The sequence below is a fragment of the Lathyrus oleraceus genome, chromosome 4, assembly GCF_024323335.1.
Source record: "Lathyrus oleraceus cultivar Zhongwan6 chromosome 4, CAAS_Psat_ZW6_1.0, whole genome shotgun sequence".
Classification (NCBI taxonomy): Eukaryota; Viridiplantae; Streptophyta; class Magnoliopsida; order Fabales; family Fabaceae; genus Lathyrus; species Lathyrus oleraceus.
In genome coordinates, this window is record NC_066582.1 from 158,468,922 (window position 1) to 158,475,125 (window position 6,204).

The window sequence follows — 6,204 nt, forward strand, 5'->3', positions numbered from 1 at the left end:
AGCGCTTATTTTTCCAAACAATTCAAACCCCCCTTTCTTGTTTTTCTCACCTTCACTGTTATCAAAGAAGAATCCAGAACCCGCAAGCATTCGCTAGCACCTCGCTAGGCGAATCTGTAGCGAAGCTTCGCTAGGTCTTCGCTAAGCGAAGCAATAGCGATCATGACAGCAGTTGTTTTGTTATGTTTGCTCTCTAATCTGTTTTGCTTTGTTACGACATGCTTTCTATTGCATCCGTGCACTGTTTACCTGACACTGTTATTGCTATGTTTCTCTTGTTTGGTGCAACTCTTGATCACACCCCATCTTGTCATTCTAACGTGTTTGTTGAGTTTTTTTGTGAGGGCTCACATGACCCTTGAAGAGATAGGTTGCTTGGTATTCCACTTTATTTGTGGGATACCATTTGGAGATTTATTCTGATTGCTTTGTTGACTTGTTTTCTTTGATGGTGCTAGCCTGAGATATCTCTGGGTTTCTTGTTTCTTTAGTTGCTGTTACTTCGGATCTTTATCCGTGTGGTACATCTCTTGACCCCTTTTACATCTTTCCAGCACTTTATCGCTTTCTTAGCTGGAAGACCTCGATAGGAGGCAATGTTTTTGTGTGTTTACTTTTGTGCCCAAAGATCTCCAAGGAGAGGCACCAGTGCTAAAGACCTCCATGAAGAGGCAATTGACGGATAAAAGGGATTAGTAGTCAATCCCCCGTTATTCAGTGTGTCGTTCTTTATGCTCGCACTACGTGTCGATGCTTCATAACAAAAGCCCAAAATCTTTTGTCCGGTCAGTCAGTGGAGAGGGTTCCATCTTTCAGAATCCCCACGTTTTGTCATGAGCTCACCCTGTCTAGGGTTAAGAGCTATGAGGTCTTATCCTCATTACCCTTTTGATCTGCTAACCCTGACGTTCAATGTCAGTGGTTAAGAGCCCATTTGGTTACCTTTCCATGGCTTGTTTGTCGAGGTTGATATGACCCCTCTTGACTAAAGCCCTACCCATGTATGCTTGAGCCCCCCTGTTGGTGTGTTTACTTTATGCTATATGTTTTTGTATGGTGTGATCGTCTCCCCATAGGATTGCTAGGCTTCGTACAGTCTCTCGTTTGCATGTCAATTAAGGTAGCACGGTTCCTTCGTCTAGGACTTCCTTTTTGCATGAGCATTCCTAAAACACAAACAAACTCTTTGATTTTTCTTCTCCTAAGAACACGTTAACTCTTTCTACTACAGGTGAGTAAGTCTCCAAAGGTAGAGCATCCGGTAGATTGCATAGTAACATCGTTCATCTAAAAAACACAAAACAAACAAAAATAGGTTAGCCGAGCTACGACGCTCTGATTCTCAATCCTTCTTGAGATACGTATGCAGCAGGGTAGGGCATGTGCGAGCAATAACTCTTTCTTTTCCCTACTTTGATTTTCTCTCTTTCGCATCGCATATAGGACTTTTATACACACACTTAAACATAAATAACAAACATGGATCCTATGGAGTACCACAGACGTGAAGGGGTGCGATAACCTTCCCTTCACGTAATCGGCCCCCTTACTCGGTTTTCTTTGGTTCGAGACTTTGTTTTATCCGTTCCCTCTTGGTTATGCAGTACTACCTTTCCCTCCTCTTGGGATAAAAGTACATAGCTGGCGACTCTACTCTTTTTTCCTCGCCACCTCTTTTCGCGTTTGTACTTGGATTCGGGAAATCCGGGGAGCGACAGCTGGCGACTCTGCTGGGGATTTATTTTCCCTAGTGGGCCTTTCCTAGCGTCTGTTTGTTTATCGTCTATTGTGTGTTATTTATTTATTTCTTTGCATACTTATCTGCTTGCATTGCATCCTATGTGCGCTTTACTGTTTCATGCATACTGTGCTGGCTATGTATCTGTTTCGCTGTTGGGTGGGAGTCACAAGAGGTAAAAGGCCCAATACACAGGCTATGAGTGAACTTTAGGACACCTAGGAATAGAGTGATTCATGGGAAGCGGGTGGTATGGCGCCACTTAGCGGAACATGGTATCACGAGCATTTCAGATTTTGATGGGGTATTATCGTTGCATACACCTGGTGTGCATATGATGATATTCTTGAAAGGATTGTTTATCCTGCGTTTCTCTTGACCTTGCCCTGGCCTAGATTACACCCGTGAGTGGGGAAGGAATGAATCATTTACAGGTACTGATGGTGACTTGTTCTGATGGTAACTTGTTCAGTTGGTGATCGTGTCCTGTTGGTGACTTTTGTTTGGTTCTTGTTGGTGACCGTTGGTTCTGAAGTATGGGTTCTGAGTTGATGACTGTGTTCTATGGTTCTCGGTTCCGAATGCTTAAGCTTGAAGATGAACATTGTTCATTGGTTCTGAAGTACACGGCCAACCAGCCATTGTTTAACCATTTTGCATCATAGCATGTTTATTTTCAAAAAAATAATGCATAAGAAAAAAGTTAACCTGCATATGCATATCATTATCCATGATAAAACATAGCATACGCATCATACACATATCATTCTTGCATCATTATAGGTTTATTCAGAAGTCTTTCACTAGTGCTGGATTGATGAATCACGGGGATGTCTTTGCAACAGACAATGAAGATGGTGATAGTGATTGTGATATGGATAATTGGGTGCGCCCGTGTGCTCCAGGGGAGAGGATCAACAACTGGATTGTTGAAGAAATAGTCCAAGTTACTCTTCAGACAGAGTAATTTTCTTCTGTTTTTCATTTTGCATGAAAGCCCTACGCTCTGCCCAAGGCGTAGTGGTTCATTGTAGGGCCACATCATGTTTTGAATTTTCAATGATTATCATCAATAAAAGGACGTTTTGCAATCAAATTTGTGTTCACTGTCTTTCTGTTTTTATTACTTTCATTTTCAAAACAATAAAAATGGCAATGTTTTTTTTGCGACTTTCTTGAACCCTTTTCTGAAATAAAGTATGAAACACCGTTCGTGCAGAATTGATCTTGCGGATTCCATTAAAAACAGTTCTGTTATGGCTCAGTATGACTTCGATAATCCCATTTACCAAGCCGAAGAGGAGAGTGAAGAAGATTGTGAACTCCCCAAAGAATTGGCCAGACTATTGAAACAGGAGGAAAGGGTCATTCAACCTCATCAGGAAGAGTTGGAAGTCATTAACCTTGGTACCAAGGACGCAAAGAAAGAGATCAAGATAGGGTCTGCTTTAGAGGAAAAGGTCAAGAGAGGGTTGATTGAAATGCTGCAAGAATATGTGGATGTATTCGCATGGTCGTATCAAGATATGCCTGGTTTGGATACAGATATTGTGGTACACAGGCTACCTCTCAGAGAAGATTGTCCTTCGGTAAAGCAGAAGCTTCGCAGAACTAGTCCTGATATGGCTGTCAAGATCAAAGAGGAGGTTTAGAAACAGTTGGATGCAGGTTTTCTAGCAGTTACCAATTATCCCCCTTGGGTGGCCAACATCGTACCCGTGCCGAAGAAGGATGGTAAAGTCAGGATGTGTGTCGATTACCGAGATTTAAACAGAGCCAGTCCGAAAGATGACTTCCCATTACCTCACATTGATGTATTGGTCGATAACACTGCTCAGTCCTCAGTTTTCTCTTTCATGGATGGATTTTATGGCTATAATCAGATCAAGATGGCGCCAGAAGACATGGAGAAGACGACATTCATTACACCTTGGGGCACGTTCTGTTATAAGGTAATGCCATTTGGGTTGAAGAACGCCGATGCTACTTACCAAAGAGCTATGACGACTCTCTTTCATGACATGATGCACAAAGAAATTGAAGTGTACGTGGATGATATGATTGCGAAGTCTCAGACAGAAGAGGAGCACTTGGTAAACTTGCAAAAGTTGTTTGAAAGATTGAGAAGGTTCAAACTGAGGCTGAATCCAAACAAGTGTACATTTGGAGTGAGATCTGGAAAGCTGTTAGGTTTCATTATCAGAGAGAAAGGGATTGAGGTTGATCCAGCGAAAGTAAAAGCTATTCAAGAAATGCCTGAACCAAGAACGGAAAAGCAGGTTCGTGGGTTTTTAGGGAGGCTGAACTACATTGCACGGTTCATATCTCACCTAACAGCTACGTGCGAACCGATATTTAAATTGCTAAGAAAAGATCAAGCAATCAGGTGGAATGATGATTGTCAAAAAGCTTTTGATAAGGTAAAAGAATATTTGCAGAAACCTCCAATTCTTATACCTCCAGTTCCTGGGAGGCCTCTGATAATGTACCTTTCAGTAACAGAGAATTCGATGGGGTGTGTATTGGGAAAGCATGACGAGTCTGGCCGAAAAGAGCATGCAATATACTACCTTAGCAAAAAGTTTACCGACTGTGAAACAAGATATTCGCTGCTCGAGAAAACTTGCTGCGCTTTGGCATGGGCTGCTCGCTGACTAAGACAATATATGTTGAACCATACTACTTTGTTGATTTCTAAGATGGACCCAGTAAAGTATATCTTTGAAAAGCCGGCTCTTACCAGACGAGTGGCCCGTTGGCAGATGATTTTGACAGAGTATGATATCCAGTACACGTCGCAAAAGGCCATCAAGGGTAGTATTCTGTCTGATTACCTTGTCGAGCAACCAATTGATGACTATCAGCCGATGATGTTTGAATTCCCCGATGAAGATATCATGTACTTAAAGATGAAAGATTGTGAAGAGCCTCTTGTCGAGGAAGGACCGGATCCCGATGACAAGTGGACACTGATGTTTGATGGGGCGGTAAATGTGAATGGAAATGGTGTTGGGGCAGTACTCATTAATCCTAAAGGTGCACACATACCTTTTTCCGCCAGATTGACTTTTGAAGTAACCAACAACGAAGCTGAGTACGAGGCTTGTATCATGGGGATTGAGGAAGCCATCGATCTAAGGATCAAAACTATGGACATTTATGGAGATTCTACTCTAGTGATTAACCAAGTCAATGGAGACTGGAATACTCATCAGCCGCATTTGATTCCTTATAGAGATTACACCAGAAGGATCCTGACTTTCTTCAAGACAGTAAAGTTGTATCATGTACCCCGAGATGAAAATTAAATGGATGATGCCTTAGCCATATTGTCTTCCATGATTAAAGTTCATTGGCAGAATCATGTGCCACACGTTGCTGTGAATCGACTCGAGAGGCCTGCGTATGTGTTTGCAGCCAAGTCTATTATTGAGGAGAAGCTATGGTTTTATGATATTAATAATTTCCTCAAAAGCCAAGAGTATCCTGAAGGAGCGTCAAAGAATGACAAGAAGACACTGAGAAGGCTAGCTGGAAGATTTTACTTGAACAAGGATGATGTGTTGTACAAGAGGAACTTTGACATGGTTCTGCTCAGATGCGTGGTTAGACACGAAGCAGACATGTTAATGCAGGAAGTGCACGATGTAACACCTCAAAATTTACCCTCCTCTTCTTGGGACTAGTTTGACGCATTGCATTTCATATTTTAGGACATTAGGCATTGCATTTTGCATATCATCTGAAAATAAGAAGGTCATCCTCCAAGGTCTGTTCAAAAGATGGAGAAGGTACATGACTCAAGTCTGAAGGTCTTTATGAATGGATGATCAACCATCTGGGGGTTTGCACTGCAGTTAGGGTTTCCTGATCCTTCAAGAGTCTTGAGCGTTATCTTGTTTGCAAGGATATATTACCATCATCATGGTTCTATCATCATCGAGGGTTTCATTGTTCATGATCAAGTTCCTTTGGATTAGGGTTCTGACCTCTGGTCAACCCTAATCAATGCCTTTATTCCAGCTAGGGTTTCTCAGGGAGATGAGATATTTTATTGGGATGAGGATCATATGATTGCTATATTGGGTTTATATGAGCTAGGGTTTCATTTTTGAGCAATTTCCTCAAGTGGTAGAGGCTCAAGATGATCAGGGCATGTCAAGGTCATCTGAGGACCAAAAAGTCAACTGTGCAAGAGCTGAGGGCTATGAGGTGGGGAAATGATTTGAGACACCTCAATCATGTTCAAAAGAGGTCCATTGGTCATTTTAAACATCTATCTTGAAGATTTTGAAGCCATGGCAAAAGTTTCCAAAAATGGAAAGTGACCTATAATTAAAAGTTTCCAAAAATGGCAAGTTTCTGGTCCACATTCAACTTGATTTTTCAACATCAAAGAATCTTCAAATGGATTTTTGGTGAACATGAAAGTTGAAGATATTTCTCGCCTCTTTTCAAAAAGTCCT